The 16,624-nt window shown below is 42.0% G+C and overlaps 2 protein-coding genes across 4 annotated transcripts in view; one reads left to right on the forward strand and one right to left on the reverse strand.

Annotated features, from left to right (window-relative positions):
- Nucleotides 1-4,874, reverse strand: part of LOC122560765 (lysosomal alpha-glucosidase) — a 91,095-nt gene extending 86,221 nt beyond the window's left edge. For 2 of the 3 annotated variants that reach the window (XM_043711829.2, XM_087997726.1), the window contains exon 1: nt 4,751-4,874. The gene's annotated coding sequence lies outside the window, so the exon portion shown is untranslated. Of the gene's footprint in view, nt 1-4,382; nt 4,519-4,750 lie in introns of those variants that run through there. The other variant, XM_043711830.2, reaches the window with a different exon arrangement.
- Nucleotides 4,099-16,624, forward strand: part of mettl4 (methyltransferase 4, N6-adenosine) — a 52,146-nt gene continuing 39,620 nt past the window's right edge. Inside the window, exons 1-2 of the mRNA XM_043711832.2 lie at nt 4,099-4,120; nt 4,401-4,472. The gene's annotated coding sequence lies outside the window, so the exon portion shown is untranslated. The remainder of the gene's footprint in view (nt 4,121-4,400; nt 4,473-16,624) is intronic.

Here is a 16,624-nt window from a genome sequence, read left to right on the forward strand (position 1 = left end):
CCTCTAGTGCATTGCTCCATCATTGATGATCATGTCTTCAGCAATCCAAACCTTAAATTCCAGGACTTGCTCTTTGTTTCTACCAGGGCCCTTCTTTAATGTGTTTGTGTGAGAAAAATGAATCACATTTTGACGAAACATGCAGCATTTGTCCGATTGTCTCTTCATGTGATTTGATATCAAAGTTCATTTGATCATTGTTCCCATGAAGTGCTTTGGGGTAACACTGATCTCTCCATCCCTTTAAACAGAAGAAATAAAAACCACGCCACTTGAAGTGCTGTGATTTAACTGAAACTTTAGAAAATCAGAGCCCAAGTGGATTTAGAAAGGGTGTGAAGATTCTAACAGCACATGGGCTCAGTTCAGAGGTAATATGAAGTCTGTTCTCCCCATGTTTGTAGGGAAGGGGAAAGATGGCCGTAATTTAGGTGCTATTAAAGATGTCATAGTTTTAAATGTGCCTGGTTCCAAGGGACAAGGAATTTTGGGGTTCAAGTCCGTAGCTCCCTGAAAGTGACTGCACAAGTAGATAGGGTGGTAAAGAAGGCATATGGCTTGCCTTTATTGGCTGGGGAATTGAGTACAAGGGTCAGGATGTCATGTTGCAACCTTATAAGACTAGGCCACACTTAGAGCATTGAGTTCAATTCTGGTCACCACATTACAGCAAGGATGGGGAGGCTTTGGAGAGGGTGCAGAAGAGGTTTACCAGGATGCTGCCTGGATTAGGGGGTATAAGCTATAAGGAAACGCTAGAAATATTTGAGTTGTTTTCTCTGAGGGGAGAATTGATCGAAGTCCATAAAATTATGAGATGCGTCGATAAGGTTGACAGTCAGAATCCTTTTTTCCAGAGTTGAAATGTCTTATACAAGGGGGCATGCACTTAAGGCAAGAGGGGGAAAGTTCAAAGGAGATGTGAAGGGCAAGTTTTTTTTACACAGTGTAGAAGGAGTCTAGAATGCACTGCCAGGGATGGTGGTGGAGGTAGAAAGGATAGGGGTGTTCAAGGGACTTTTAGATAACCACATGAACACACACGGAAAGGAGGGATACGGACCAAGGGCAGGATTAGTTAAATTTGGCGTCATGTTCAGCACAACATCCTGGGCCGAAGGGCCTGTTCCTGTGCTGTACAGTTCTATATTCTAAGGACTATGGGTGGCATGGTGGCTTCATGCCTCATAGTGCCAGGGACCTGAGTTCGAGTCCACCCTTGGGTGACTGTGTGTTCTCCCAGTGTCTGCGTGGGTTTCTTCTCACACTCCAAAGATGTGCATTCTAGGTGGATTGGCTATGCTAAAATTGCCCCACAGTGTTCAGGGATTTCTACAACCTCTAGCATTGGGGAGAAAGTACAGAAGCCTGAACACATGCACCAGCCGGTTTTATAACACTTTCTACCCTGCTGTTCTTAGAATACTGAATGGACTCACAAACTCTTAACAATTGCCTGTACCTGTGTTTTTATTTTTATAGAACATAGAACATAGAAGAATACAGCGCAGTACAGGCCCTTTGGCCCTCGATGTTGCGCCGATCCAAGCCCACCTAACCTACACTAGCCCACTATCCTCCATATGCCTATCCAATGCCCGTTTAAATGCCCATAAAGAGCGAGTGTCCACCACTGCTACTGGCAGGGCATTCCATGAACTCATGACTCGCTGAGTAAAGAACCTACCCCTAACATCTGTCCTATACCTACCACCCCTTAATTTAAAGCTATGCCCCCTCGTAATAGCTGACTCCATACGTGGAAAAAGGTTCTCACGGTCAACCCTATCTAAACCCCTAATCATCTTGTACACCTCTATCAAGTCACCCCTAAACCTTCTTTTCTCCAATGAAAACAACCCCAAATGCCTCAGCCTTTCCTCATACGATCTTCCTACCATACCAGGCAACATCCTGGTAAACCTCCTCTGCACCCGTTCCAGTGCCTCCACATCCTCCCTGTAGTATGGCGACCAAAACTGCACACAATACTCCAGATGCGGCTGCACCAGAGTCTTATACAACTGCAACATGACCTCAGGACTCCGGAACTCAATTCCTCTACCAATAAAAGCCAGTACGCCATATGCCTTCTTCACCGCACTATTTACCTGGGTGGCAACTTTCAAAGATCTGTGTACATGGACACCAAGATCCCTCTGCTCATCCACACTACCAAGTATCCGACCATTAGCCCAGTACCCCATCTTTTTGTTACTCTTACCAAAGTGAATCACCTCACACTTAGCTACATTGAACTCCATTTGCCACCTTTCTGCCCAGTTCTGCAGCTTATCTATATCTCGCTGTAACCTGCCACATCCTTCCTCACTGTCAACAACTCCTCCGACTTTCGTATCATCCGCAAACTTGCTCACCCAACCTTCTAGCCCCTCCTCCAGGTCATTTATAAAAATGACAAACAGCAATGGTCCCAAAACAGATCCTTGCGGAACACCGCTAGTCACGGCACTCCAAGATGAACCTTTACCATCAACTACTACCCTCTGTCTTCTTCCAGCCAGCCAATTCCTAATCCAAACCTCCAACTCACCCTCAATGCCATACTTCCGTATTTTTTGAAGTAGCCTACCATGGGAACCTTATCAAACGCCTTACTAAAATCCATATACACCACATCTACCGCTTTCTCCTCGTCCACTTCCTTAGTCACCTTCTCAACGAATTCAATAAGGTTTGTGAGGCACGACCTGCCCTTCACAAAACCATGCTGACTATCCTTGATCACATTATTCCTATCCAGATGTTCATAAATCCTATCCCTTACAATTCTCTCGAAGACTTTGCCCACAACAGAAGTGAGACTCACCGGCCTATAGTTACTAGGGTTATCCCTACTCCCCTTCTTGAACAAGGGAACCACATTTGCTAGCCTCCAGTCTTCTGGCACTACTCCTGTAGACAACGAGGACATAAAAATCAAGGCCAATGGTTCTGCAATCTCCTCCTTTGCTTCCCAGAGAATCCTAGGATAAATGCCATCAGGCCCAGGGGACTTATCTATTTTCACCCTTTCCAGAATTTCCAACACCTCTTCCCTACATACCTCAAAGCCATGCATTCTACTTAATTGTGACTCAGTATTCACATCGGCAACAATGTCCTGTTCCTGAGTGAATACTGATGAAAAGTATTCATTCAGTGTCTTCCCAATCTCTTCAGCCTCCACACGCAACTTCCCACTACTATCCTTGACTGGACCTATTCCTACCCTAGTCATTCTTTTATTCCTGACATACCTATAGAAAGCCTTAGGGTTTTCCCTAATCCTACCAACTAAGGACCTTTCATGTCCCCTCCTTGCTGCTCTTAGCTCTCTCTTCAGGTCCTTCCTGGTTACCTTATAACTCTCAATCGCCCCAATTGAACCTTCACGCCTCATCTTTACATAGGCCGCCCTCTTCCATTTAACAAGGGATTCCAATTCCTTATTAAACCACGGCTCTCTCACACGACCCTTTCCTCCCTGCCTGACAGGTACATACTTATCAAGGACACTCAATAGTTGCTCCTTGAACAAGCTCCACATATCAATTACGCCCTTGCCTTGAAGCCTACTTTTCCAAGCCATGCATCCTAAGTCATGCCTCACCGCATCATAATTTCCCTGCCCCCAGCCATAACTCTTGCTCTGCAGTGCACACTTATCCCTCTCCATCACTAGAGTAAAATTTTGCCGCTGTTTACCTATTATTTACTTATATCTGCTACTTAACAATGTGACCTGCCTGTATTGGTAGCAAGACAAAACTTTTTGCTGTACCTCAGCACACGGTGACAATAAATTAAATTCATCAATGTGTAGGGGTGCATTACTAACGGGTAAATGTAGAGTAATAAATAGGGTAGGGGAATGGGTCTGGGTGGGTTACTCGTCGGAGGGTCGGTGTGGATTTGTTGGGACCAAATGGCCTGTCTCCACACTGTAGGGGTTCTCTAAACTACCTGCAGTCAGTATTTCAGTGGGATGCTTGAGCTTTTCTGAGTCGAGATGGCTACACCACTGAGTGGTGCTGTCGAGTAGAGTTGTGTGTTCATTTCAGCCACTAATTCTGATAGAATAAGCAGAAATTGACGAAGGAATTACGTTAAAACGAAGGTACTTTTGTCAATGTCCTTCATTAAAATGCCAGCATGGGTGCAGCGGCATTGATCTGCGCGGTTTCAGCTACATCGCGGCTGTATTTTGTGAACAGTTTTCGGGCCTCAAGTTTTTCCCCACCCTCAAGTTGAACAGTGCTTCAGTCCCAAGGTTTGTCGACGGGAGTATATGTTCAAATTGAGACCCGGTAGGCAATTTGAGGCCCGAGATTATAATTTTCAATGACATCGCTGGGTTTTTAAAAAAAGCAAAGACTCACTGGAGTTCCGATTCCTAGGTTTAAACCCGCTCACTGATACAGGACAGGATACGCGGTGACATCTGCTGGAAATGCAAGTATTGACATGAGGTAAGATCAAGTGTTGACATGCTGTTCACCCATTGATACAGAACAGCAGAAAGCGAGGAAGTGGAGCTGATCTGCTGTGGTCAGCCCTGCAATGCAAGTCTGGACTGAAAAGGTCCAATTTCCTGCACCTCCTTACAACCTTCAGAACATCCTGGACTTAAGTGTTGTTTTTACGTAGTTACTTTCATAAATTAGGAAAGGCATCAGTCAGTCTGCAACAGTAATGTGATAATGACAAGTTTTGTTTTACATTCAGAATGGCTGAGATTATCACTAACCAGCGTCAGAAAGGACACCCTTTGCTCTTCTTTCAGGCTGTGCTGAGAAATCTTTCACATCCACAGACAAGGCAGGCTGGTCAGCTGCACCTTTAGGTTTACCATGTCAACTGAAAAACAGCAAGTCCAGCAGTGTGTGGCTCACTCATGAGATCATGTGCTGGTGATCATCTGATGCCTTGTGAAAGGATCTTGAACCTCTGACCTTTTAATTCAGAAGCAAGTGCACTGGAGTAGTCTGGCAGTATTGATCTCCTTCCCTAATATGGGATGTTAATGTAATGAAAACTTTAATCACTCCTGAGGTAGATTGAATTTTTGAGGGCAAATTCACTGGCTGCTCTTGTATTTTTTGAACACTGCTTCTCAATTAGAAAACTGACCCCCAATCCCCAATATTTAGTTTAAAGCACTATTGACAGCCCTAGTTATGTGATTTCTAGTGCTCTAGTCCCAGCATGATTCAAGTAGAGCCTGTTCCATTGGGACAGCTCCCTCCTTTCCCAGTACTGGTGCCAATGTCCCATGATTCAAACCCAATTCTTCCACATCAATCTTTCAGCCACATGTTTACCTCTTTAATATTGTTGACGCTGTGCCAATTACCTTGTGGCTTAGGTAGTTATCCAGCAATTACCACCTTTTTGGTTCCAATATTTTTTATTTAGCCCCTGGCTGCTTGTATTCCCTCTGCAGAACCTCTTTCTACATATTTTCTCGTTACCTATGTGGATCACAACAAATGGATCGTCCCGCTCCCACTTCAAGTTCCTCTGCGGCCTAGATGAGATATCCTGAACCTGAGTACCAGGCAGGCAACACAGCCTTTGTGACTTTTGATCTTGCCCACAGAGGACAGTGTCTATTCCCCTGACCATTCTATCCCCAATTACAACTACATTTCTCTTTTCTCCCCTTCTTGAATAACTCCCTGTACCACTGAATGTATATATATAATATATAAAAATAAGAAAGAAAGAGTTAGCACTCTAGATGCTAAAGGTGTCAAGGGTTATGGATATAGTATGATTGTAATGTTGAAACAGATGATCTGCCGTGATCATTATAATGGCAGGGTCCCCTCAAAGAATCAAATGGCCTATAGCTGCAACTATTTTCTGTGTTTCCAGGTCCATAGCAATGAAATTGGATCATAACAGTCCTCTGAAGTGACTGAGCAAAGTCACTAAACTGAAGGGCAATCAGGGATGGTCAACAAAACTAGCCTTATTAGTTACACACACATCCCATAAAGAAAAACAAAATTTTTGTCATTAAAGTCATGATCTCAAAACAGTTCCTTGTGGATCACCACTCATCATCCTGCCAATGACACTACCTGCCCATTTATGGCAAATTAGCTGATTGGCCAATTTCCTGAGCAGGTCAATAATTTGTGTTCAATTTCAGGACCTGACCTTATGAGAGACAGTCCATATAAGTAACATCTACAGACATTCACCTATCCACTTCTTTGGGCATCTCTTCAAAACATTTTTCAATCAGGGCTGCTGAGCATTACCTTTCCTGCACAAATCCATCCTGGTTTGTCTAAAAACTTTTCAATTTGTTCAGTTACCCTATTTTTAATGACAGACTTTAGTAATTTCCTGGTAATAGATGTTAACTGATTCATCTATAATTCCCCAGTTTCCCTTTCTCACCTTTCTTAAGATTTGCAGATGCTGGTGTTGGACTGGGGTGTACAAAGTTAAAAATCACACAACACCAGGTTATAGTCCAACAGGTTTAATTGGAAGCACTAGCTTTCAGAGCACTGCTCCTTCATCAGGTGGTTGTCCACCTAATGAAGGACTAGCGCTCCGAAAGCTAGTGCTTCCAATTAAACCTGTTGGACTATAACCCTGGTGTTGTGTGATTTTTCAACTTTCTTAAACAGTGGAATAAAATGTTATATTTTCTAACCTAAAGGAACAGTTCCCAAATCAAGAGTAGTTTTCAAATTCCCTAACTCTATCACTCTAGTATTCTCACATTTTAAAGCCTGGAACAGAAATCATCTCTTCTTGGGGATTTGTTATTCTTTGCTATCATTCTTTTCTTCATTACTGTCATTCTTTTATAGAGTCAGAAGGATCTACAGCACAGAAAAAGGCCCTTTGGTCTGACACATCTATGTTTATTTAGTTATGTTAATTTTGCTAAGACCCTGTCCTGTTTCATTATTGGTTTCCCTGGTTTTTCAGCAGACTGACCACTTTCTCTACGTGAATACTCATCTTAGTTATTCAGCATGTGCTCCATTTCCTTATTTCAGTGAAAGTGTCAGAATTATCAGTTAACAAATGGCTCACATTGTTCTGGACCACCCTCTTTTCCCTGATATAGTGGAAAAAAAAGCCTTTGTGATTTTGACATTTTGTAAGTTTCTTTACATGCATCCTTTTTGTAACTCTTACTATTGGCTTTACCAGCCTTTACTACATTGCACCTTTGCCATTTACCAGGCTGTGTGCTCTTTACAGCATTTTAGTATGCTTTATCTTTTACTTTTTACATTGTGGTGCTCCTTCTTTTGTCATCTGTAACATTAATTTGGTAAATAGAGCTCTTACTCCTTTGGCATATGAACTTGATCGTATTATATTGGTTCTTTTTCTGAATAATCTCACTGATCTTGTTGATTTTCCCAGTTTACTGTGTCTCTATCATAGCACATTAAAATCAACATTATCTATGTTTTAAATGAGGTTCTAAGCTCTATGGTTCCCTCCCCAAACATTTCTGCTCTCCATCTCTTGCTCCTCCTTTTTGCTGAAGCACTTGGTCACCTGTCCTAATAGTTCATGTACCAAAATGTTAAAATTGCCTCTTGTGAAGTATGCTCTGTAAGTGCAAGCTGATAGTGAAATCAGTAAGTGGTTGGCTTTGTTGCCATGATGACCATTGAAACTAAATATCAACATATGGACTACACAAATGGAGCAGATAACACTCAGTCCTCGACTGATTGTCCAAAGGCAGAGATAGTAGTGTCAGCAGTAACCCTGTCTGATCAGAAAAGGCACAAGGTTACAAGTGCTTCAAGCCCTGTTTAAAAATGTATTCTCAATATGGGCATCACTGACAAACCTAAAGTTTATTGCCATTCCTAAATGTCTTGAGAAAGTGGTGAGCTTTCTAACTAAATTGTTTCAGTCCAAATACGTTTTTCTTTCCTTTAACAGTGATTAGACTTTAAGAGTCATCCAATGGTTGCAAATCCCTTTAGGATGTCCTAATGTCATGAAAGGTGGTACAGAAATGCAATATCTTCCTTGTAGCTCTTTTGAAATAACTTAGACACTTCAGAGGTAATTTATGGGCGGCACGGTGGCACAGTGGCTAGCACTGCTGCCTCACAACACCAGAGACCTGGGTTCAACTCCCGCCTCAGGCAACTGTCTGTGTGGAGTTTGCACATTCTCCCCGTGTCTGCGTGGGTTTCTCCAAAACAAATCATGCAGGTTAGGTGAATTGGCTATGCTAAATTGCCTGTAGTGTTAGGTGAAGGGGTAAATGTAGAGGGAATGGGTCTGGGTGGGTTGCTCTTTGGATGGTCGGTGTGGACTTGTTGGGCCCAAGGGCCTGTTTCCACACTGTAAGTAATCTAAAGAGTCAACCATGTTGGTGTACAACATGACTGACATGTAGGCCAGATCACATGTTTCCATTCCTAAAGGACATCAGTTGTAGATTTTCAAAGTCAAATTCTGAAGCTGCAATGTTGGAATTTGAAGTTACATTCAACAAGAACAAATATTTGTATTTATATAGCACCTTTTACTTAATTGCAAGGCACTTCACAGGAGCATCACCAAATGATGACACTGAACCACATAAGATGTTATTGTTAGGTTTTAAGCAGTGCCTTAGAGGAAAATGAGATAAAGAGACAGAAAGGTTTATGGAGGGAGTTCCACAGCTCGCATCCTAGACTCTGTACACCTGTGTGAATTAAATCAGTCAATTACCATATCCTGCTACATGACTGATATGTCACTTGCAGGAGGAGGAGGAGAGAAAATACAAAACTTGAATTAATACTCATCTCTCACCAAATAAACTCTCTCGCTTTCTTCTCCCTTTTTCTCCAGTGATTCTTCTTACAATTGATCAAGTTAGAGCAGAGTATAAGTGCTCTCTACGCACTTTTTAAAGTGAAGGTAGCGGGATTGAGAAGTGCCATGTCACACTATCTGTTATTTGATTTGATTTCCAGTGACAGGTCTGTTATTTTGAGAAGAACAACTCTCATCTCTTAGCAGCTGCTTCAATAAATATTAGCCTGATGCAGGGTGTTTGGAAAGGGGCACTGTTCACTAAAGGGTTACACTGCAACCATGTGCTGCATGCCAACCATTAATAGAGGATCTCAAGGAATTTATAGATAAATAATGGATATTCAGGAATAAGTTACAAACTGGAATGTAGTTAAGAGTTTAGAAGAACAATATAGTGTATTCGAATGGGTGAGTTACAGGTTGCAATCCAATCGAGGCAGCAAAGTTGAGAATGTAGTTCGCACACACTTCTTGGACTCCTTGAGCTGTAATTGTTCCTGTATTTCTTATGAAGGTCATGGAGTCCTGTACCGAAAAGTGACCGTCGCTGCAAATTATTGCTTCACTGAGGGCTTAGACCAGAGCTGTGGTTTCCCTGCAGTCTGTACCAGTTACTTTGTTAGAGTGCAACATTTCAAAACGGAAACAGACCATCTGTTCTATGCTGATGCTCATATATTACTAACTAATAGTATTACTAACTAATATGAGACAGACCTGACAAAAAGGGAGCATTATCAGACTGGCAGACTGTGACTTGTGGACACCCACAGGGATCAGTGCTGGAGCTACAATTGTTCTCAATAGAGGTCATGTATTTGGAAAGGCAAGGATTGATTACAGATAGAGAACATGGCTTTGTGGCTGGGAAATGGTGGCTCACTAACTTGAGTTTTTTGATGAGGGCAGAGCGGTGGTCGTGATCTATATGGACTTTAGTAAGGCTTTCAACAAGGTTCCTCATGGTGGGCTAGTTAGCAAGGTTAGATTACATGGAATACAGTGAGAAGTGGCCATTTGGATACAGAACTGGCTTGAAGATAGTGGAGGATTGTTTTTCAGACTGGATATCTGTAACCAGCGGTGTGCCACAAGAATTGATGCTGGGTCCACTGCTTTTTGTCATTTATATGAATGATTTGTATGTGAACAGAGGTGGTATGATAAGTAAGTTTGCAGATGACACCAAAATTGGTGTAGTGGACAGCAAAGAAGGTTATCTCAAAGTACAACAGGGTGTTGATCAAATGGGTCAATGGGCAAAGGAGTAGCAGATGGAGTTTAATTTAGATAAATGTGAGATACTGCATTTTGGAAAGGCAAATTAAGGCAGGACTTACACACTTCATGGTACCTGTGGCATTTTGCTGAACAAAGAGACCTTGGAGTGCAAGTTCATAGTTCGGTGAAAGTGGAGTCAAAGGTAGATAGGACTGTGAAAGCGGTGTTTGGTATGCTTTCCTTTATTGGTCAGTGCATTGAGTATAGGAATTGGGAGGTTATGTTGCAGCTGTATAAGACATTGGTTAGGATACTTTCAGTTCTGGTATCCCTGAAATTTGAAAGGGTTCAGAAAAGATTTACAAGGATGTTGCCAGGGTTGGAGGGTTTGAATAATCTGGGAAAGAGGCTGAATAGTCTGGGGTTGTTTTCGTCTAGAGCTTTGGGGGCTGAAGGTTGACCTTATAGAAGCTTACAAAATCATGAGGGGCAAAGATAGGGTGAATAGCCAAAGTCTTTTCCCCAGGGTAGGGCAGACCAAAACCAGAGGGTATAGTTTTAAGATGAGAGTGGAAAAAGTTAAAAGGGACAAAAAGGACCTTTTTTATGCAGAGAGTGGTGGGTGTATGGAATGAGCTTCCAGAGGAAGTGGTGGAGGCTGGTAAAATTACAACATTTAAAAGGCATCTGGATGTGTATATGAATAAGAAGAGTTTAGGGATATAAGCCGAATGCTGGACTAGATTAATTTAGGAAATGTGGCCGGCTTGGACGAGTTGGACCAAAGGGTCTCTTTCCATGCTGTACACATCTGTAACTCTATGACTTGGATGTTAGAGATGAATGTACTAATGCCATATTTGTGGATAATACAAAAATAGGTCAGAAGGCAACAGTAAGGATGACATAAGAAGTCTACAGAGGGATATAGACAAGTTAAGGAAGATGGAATATAAAGTGGGAAAATATGAGCTTATGTACTTTAGCAAGAAGAATAAAAGAGATGAATATTATTGAAATGGGGAAGAACTACAGAAAGCTGCAGCACAGAGGACTGGGGAGTCCTTGTGCATGAGTTACAAAAAGCTAGCATCCAAGTTCAGCAGATCATGAGAAAGACAAAAGGGCTGTTGGTCTTTGTTTCAAAGGAAATAAAGTTTAAAAAATAGGAAGGTGTATAAAATTATACAAAGCCAGAAGTCAGACCACAATTGGAAAACTGAACGGTTTTGGGCCCCTTATCAAAGAGGATCAAGGGTTATGGGGAGAATGGGGTTGAGGACTTATCAGGCATGATTGAATGGCAGAGTAGACTCGATGGGCTGAATAGCCTAATTTCTGCTCCTGTGTCTTATAGTCTTAAAAATATCCTGGCATTAGAGGAGGTCTGGAGAAGTTTTACCAGGTTAATACCATGTATGGATGGATTGTCATATGGGGAGAGTTTGTGTAGGTTGGAGGTTAGAAGAATGAGCAGCAAACTTATTGCAACATTCAAAATTCTAAGGGAACTTGACAGAATGGCTGTGGGCATGTAGTTTCCCTTTGTTGGAAAATCTCAGAAGAAGGCATCATCTCACAAGTTAGGGATAGCCCTTTTAAGACAGAGATGAGCAGGAATGTCCTCTGAAGGTAGTGAATCTGTGGAATTCCTTACCACAGAGGGCTGTCGAGCCTGCGTCATTAAGTATATCCAAGGCTGAGATGGATAGATGTTTATTTAGTAAGGGAATCAAGAGTTAAAATAGGAAGTATAGTAGAGTTGAGGATTACCAAATCAGCCATGATCTAATTGAATGGTAATGCAGACTTGACAGGCCAAATGGACTACTTCTGCTCCTCCATCTCATGGTCTAAGTCTCCTCCCACCATTCTTCATCTTGCTTCTATTAACATATTGTTCCTTTCTCCATCATTGGTTTTCCCCTAAAGGCAAAAATTTCTCTTTATACTGCACAGTTGGAACTTTTTTCTAACTAGGTGGGATATGAACTAGGTGCTGAAGTCCAAACTGTTGTTGAGGGATACTCACAGAAACTTTAATCAATCAAAATCCTTCAAAGTGACTTCGTTAAAAAGTAAACCACAGGGTGTCACACCAGAGCATATTATGCGAGTCACTGGAACCAAACCAAACCAAACCCACAGGTTCTGTTCTAACAGAATGGCTAAAATTTGCCCTTGACTGAGGCTCCTATAGAGCAATTCACATTACAAACCTACACACCCAGTTTCTATTCCAGTAATAGAAATGAGAACTCTTTGCAAACTGCTCCCACACCTTTCACATTGATATTTAGATATACACGAGATGGCCATCTTTATTTTCCATTTTGGAATGCCTAATTTGCAAACACTCCTACCTTCCACCTCCCCAAAACAGTCAAAGTGTTTATTTCTGCCTCAGTGGGTAGTTCTCTCTTCTCTGAGTCACAGCGGTGTGGTTTGGAGTTCCATTCAGAGACTTGAGTACACAATCTAAGCTTGCGTTGTTAGAGGCAATGTTATACTCAACATCTGGTTGCAGTTGTCTTGTTGCACTGAGCAGTTCCTTAAGATGAGCTGAGCATATACACATCCTGAAACGAATCTTACTTGTGTGCTCTGTTTGTTCCCTGTTTATTGAATACCTGCATACCACTGCAGTTTAGAGGCAACCTTAGAGATACTATCTTTCATGACGTGTGTTCTGGGAAAAACCTTTGCACATAAAGAAAATAATGACCTCTTCAAGACCATAATGAAATTTGCTGAAAGAGAGATGGTTGGTTATGACATCAATAAGTTCCAAGAATGTCCATGTGAGCTGAAGCTACAGTAGGGATGAAAATTGAAGCAAAAAGTTAATAGAAAACCAATTGCCTGGGTTTGAGCCCACTGTCTGGTCAGCAGTTTAGAATACAGAATATGTGTGAGGGGAGCAAGGGGAGCTCTTCGACAACAAAAAGACAATATTATTCCAGATCCCCCAAGGTAAGTGGGACTTGTACAAGGAGGATAAGTTGCAACTAAACTAGAGGGTCACCAATGCAGGGAGGCTTGTAGTACCACTCAGGAGGCAATTGTGAGTGAATTGAGTGTTTACATCAGAATGAGAACAGGATGAGATGGTTGGTTAAAATGATCTCTGAATAGCTGTACCCTTGAGAGAGAGGATTTGTAGATACTTACCTCATTACTGTGAACAGTGTTCCGATGTTAAACAGTTGCTCACTAATAAGATTTAATGATCAAAATGATTGAGTGGGAAGGTTGAGATCCTACATAACAAAAGCAGAGTAGGAAAAATTGAGAGATTGTTTGTGATCTCAAATTTGAGAAGGCAGTAAGTGCATGTAACTACCTGAGGCATCTCTTGGTCATATTGACTTTCTAAAGTGAATTTACCTTTTTATTTTAAATATCCTTCACCCGAGTAATAAATGTTTAAATTTATATTGATTTTAGTTAGCTTTTTGCAGTAAAAGTTTGAGAGTGAAATCTTGTCCAGTGATTCTCTTTCCATTAGCATCACGGGGATTTGACGTTTTTAAAAGCGATCAATCTCTAAAGCAATCGTGACGCATGAAATGTTAAAACCAAGGCCCTGTCTGACCTTTCAAGTAGAACCACAGCTGGCTGTGTTGTGCAGCAGAGAGGATCAAAGTGCAGTAGAACAATAGTAATAGGGGACTGTACAGTTGGGGCACAAAAAGGCCCTTCTGTGACCGCAAAAGAGGCTGCTAGATGGTGTAATTCCTCCCTGGTGCCAGGGTCAAGGATGTCTCTAAGCAGGCGCAAGACATTCTCTTAAGGGAGGGTGAGCAGCCAGAGGTGTGTTCCATATTGGTATTAATGACGTAGGTAGGAAGAGTAAAGAGAACCTGCAAAGGAGTTCAGGTGATTATGTAGTAAATTGAGAAGCAGGACCTTTAAGGCTGTAATCTCTAGATTACTATCTGCACCACATAATAGTGAGGTTAGCAATAGAATGAGAATACTGTTAAATACCTGGCTAAAGAGCTGGTGGAGGAGGGAAGGCTTCAGGTATATGGATCATTAGGATGTTTTCCAGGACAGGTGGGACCTGGACAAGAAGGACCAGTTGCGCCTAAACTGAAGGGGCACCAATATGCTGGCAGCAGGGAGGTTTGCTCCTGCCACTCAGAGGGTTTAAACTGATGTGTCAGAGAGGGGGGAATCAGAGCAGTAGGTCAATAAGTGAAACGATTGAGGAGTGTGAGATTTAGGCCAGTAAGGTTAAAGAGGAAGAAGAGACAGGGAGAGGTTACTGAACATGGCAGGACTGGCAGTCTGAAATGTATTTGTTTTACTGTGAGTATAACAGGTAAGGCAAGTGAATTTAGAGTTTGGATTGATGTATCTATCCATGATGCTGTAGTTCTTACACAGACTTGGTTGAGAAAGGGACATGTTTGGCAGCTTAAATCCAGGATTTATATGTTTAAAATGTGATGGGAAAGGATGTAAAAGAGGTAGAGGAGTTATGTGATAAGGGAGAATATTACAGCTGATGGAGGGAGGACATGTTAGAGAGCCAATCCAGCAAGACTATATGGGTAAAGCTCAGCAATCAAATGGCTACAATCACTTCAGTACAGGACACACTACAACCAATGGGAGATAGAGGAACAGATATATGGACAGATTGTGGAAAAAATGCAAAAACAACAGGGTTTTCGTGGTGGGTGATTTTACCTTCCCCAATATTGACTCGGACTCGGGACTCCCTTAGTACCAGGGGCTTAGGGTGGGTGGTGGTGGTGGTGTGGGAGTTGGTGGAATTCGAGGGGCAATTCTAGGAGGTTTTCTTCATGCAACATGTAAATTGTCTAACTGGGAAAGGGGCCATATTAGACCTAGTACTTGGGAATCTGGCCAGGTCATTGAAATTTCATGTAAAAGGGGAACATTTCAGGAACAGTAAGTATAATTCCATATGTTTTAATTTACTTATGAATAGGGTATGAATAGTTCTTAGGTGAATGTACTAAATTGAGGAAAGGCTAACTGCCACAATATTGGTCAGGAGCTGGGGAATGAAGATTGGAGCAACTGTTTGAGGATAAATTACATCTAGCATGTGGGAATCTTTTAGGGCCAGTTGATTAGGACCAACACGTTCTTGTGAAAATGAAGAATAAGGATGGCAAGAGTGTAGAACCTTGGATGACAACAGAAATTGTGAGCTAGTCAAAAAGAAAAAGGAGGCATGCATAACGATTAGGAAACTGAAGACAGCTCTCCAAAAATACAAACAAAACACTAAAGAACTTAAACAATGAGTTAGCAGGGCTAAAAGGCCCATGAAATAACCTTGGAAACAGGATTAATGAAATTCCCCAAGGCATTTTATCTGTATATATGGAAAAGGGTAGGTCCATTCAAGGGCAAAGGAGAGAATTTATACACCGAACTGGAGTAAGTGAGTGAGATTCTTAATAAATACTTTGCAGCGGTATTCACAAAGGAAAGGGACACGGGGTGTGGTGAATTTAGAGAGGGGTGTGTTGATATTAAAAAAAGGTGGTGTTGGATGTTTGAAAGCCATTAATGTGGACAACTCCCCAGGACCAGATTCGATCTATCCCAGATTACTGAGAGAGGTGGGGAAATAAATTACTGGAGCCTTAATGAAATTTTTGTATTCTCTTTAGTCCCAGAGGACTGGAGAATAGCCAACATTGTTCCTTTGTTTAAGAAGGAGAACAGGGATAATGTGGGACATTACAGGACGCTAAGCCATATGTCAGTGGTAGGGAAATTATTGGAAAAAAGTTTCTTAGCGACATTTATTCATATTTGGAAAAAAAATGGACTTGCTAGCAATAAGCAGCGTGGCTTTGTGTGGGGAACGTTAAGTCTCACAAACTTTATCAAGTTTTTTGATGAAGTGACAAAGATGATTGATGAAGGCAAGGCGATGGATGTTGTCCAGCAAGGCCTTTGGCAAGGTCCCTCATGGCAGGCTGATACAGTAAGTGAAGTCACATGGGATCAGCAGTGACCTGGTAAGATGGTTGGAGATCCGGCTTGGTCATTGAAGACAGAGAGTAGTGGTGTAAGGAGATCTGTGACCAGTGGTGTTCTGCAGGGACCAGTGCTGGGACATCTGTGGTTTGTAATGATTTGAAGGAGAATGAAGGTAGTTGGTTAGGAAGTTTGCAGATGACACGAAGCTTGGTGGAGCTGTGGATACTGAAGAGGTTTGCTAGTAGATACAGTTGGATATATACAGGCTGAAGACTTGGGCAGAGAAACAGCAGATGGACTTTAATCTAGACAAATGTGAGGTGATGCATTTTGGGAGGTCTAATGCAGCAGGGACATTTAAGTGAGTGGCAGAACCCTTAGAAGCATTAATACACAGAGGGATCTTGCATACAACTCCACTGTTCCCTAAAAGTAGCAACACAAGTGGATAGGGTGGTCAGGAAGGCATGGGACAAGCTTACTTTCGTCGGTCGGGGCATAAAGTATACAAATTAGCAAGTCATGTTGCAGCTGCACAGAACTTGAGTAAGGCTACATTTGGAACATTGCAAACAGTTCTGCTCGCCACACTACCAGAAGGATGTTGAGGCTTTGG

This window comes from Chiloscyllium plagiosum, unplaced genomic scaffold, assembly GCF_037043375.1.
Source record: "Chiloscyllium plagiosum isolate Xiang-an unplaced genomic scaffold, Cpla_swu_hap1 HiC_scaffold_20, whole genome shotgun sequence".
Lineage (NCBI taxonomy): Eukaryota > Metazoa > Chordata > Chondrichthyes > Orectolobiformes > Hemiscylliidae > Chiloscyllium > Chiloscyllium plagiosum.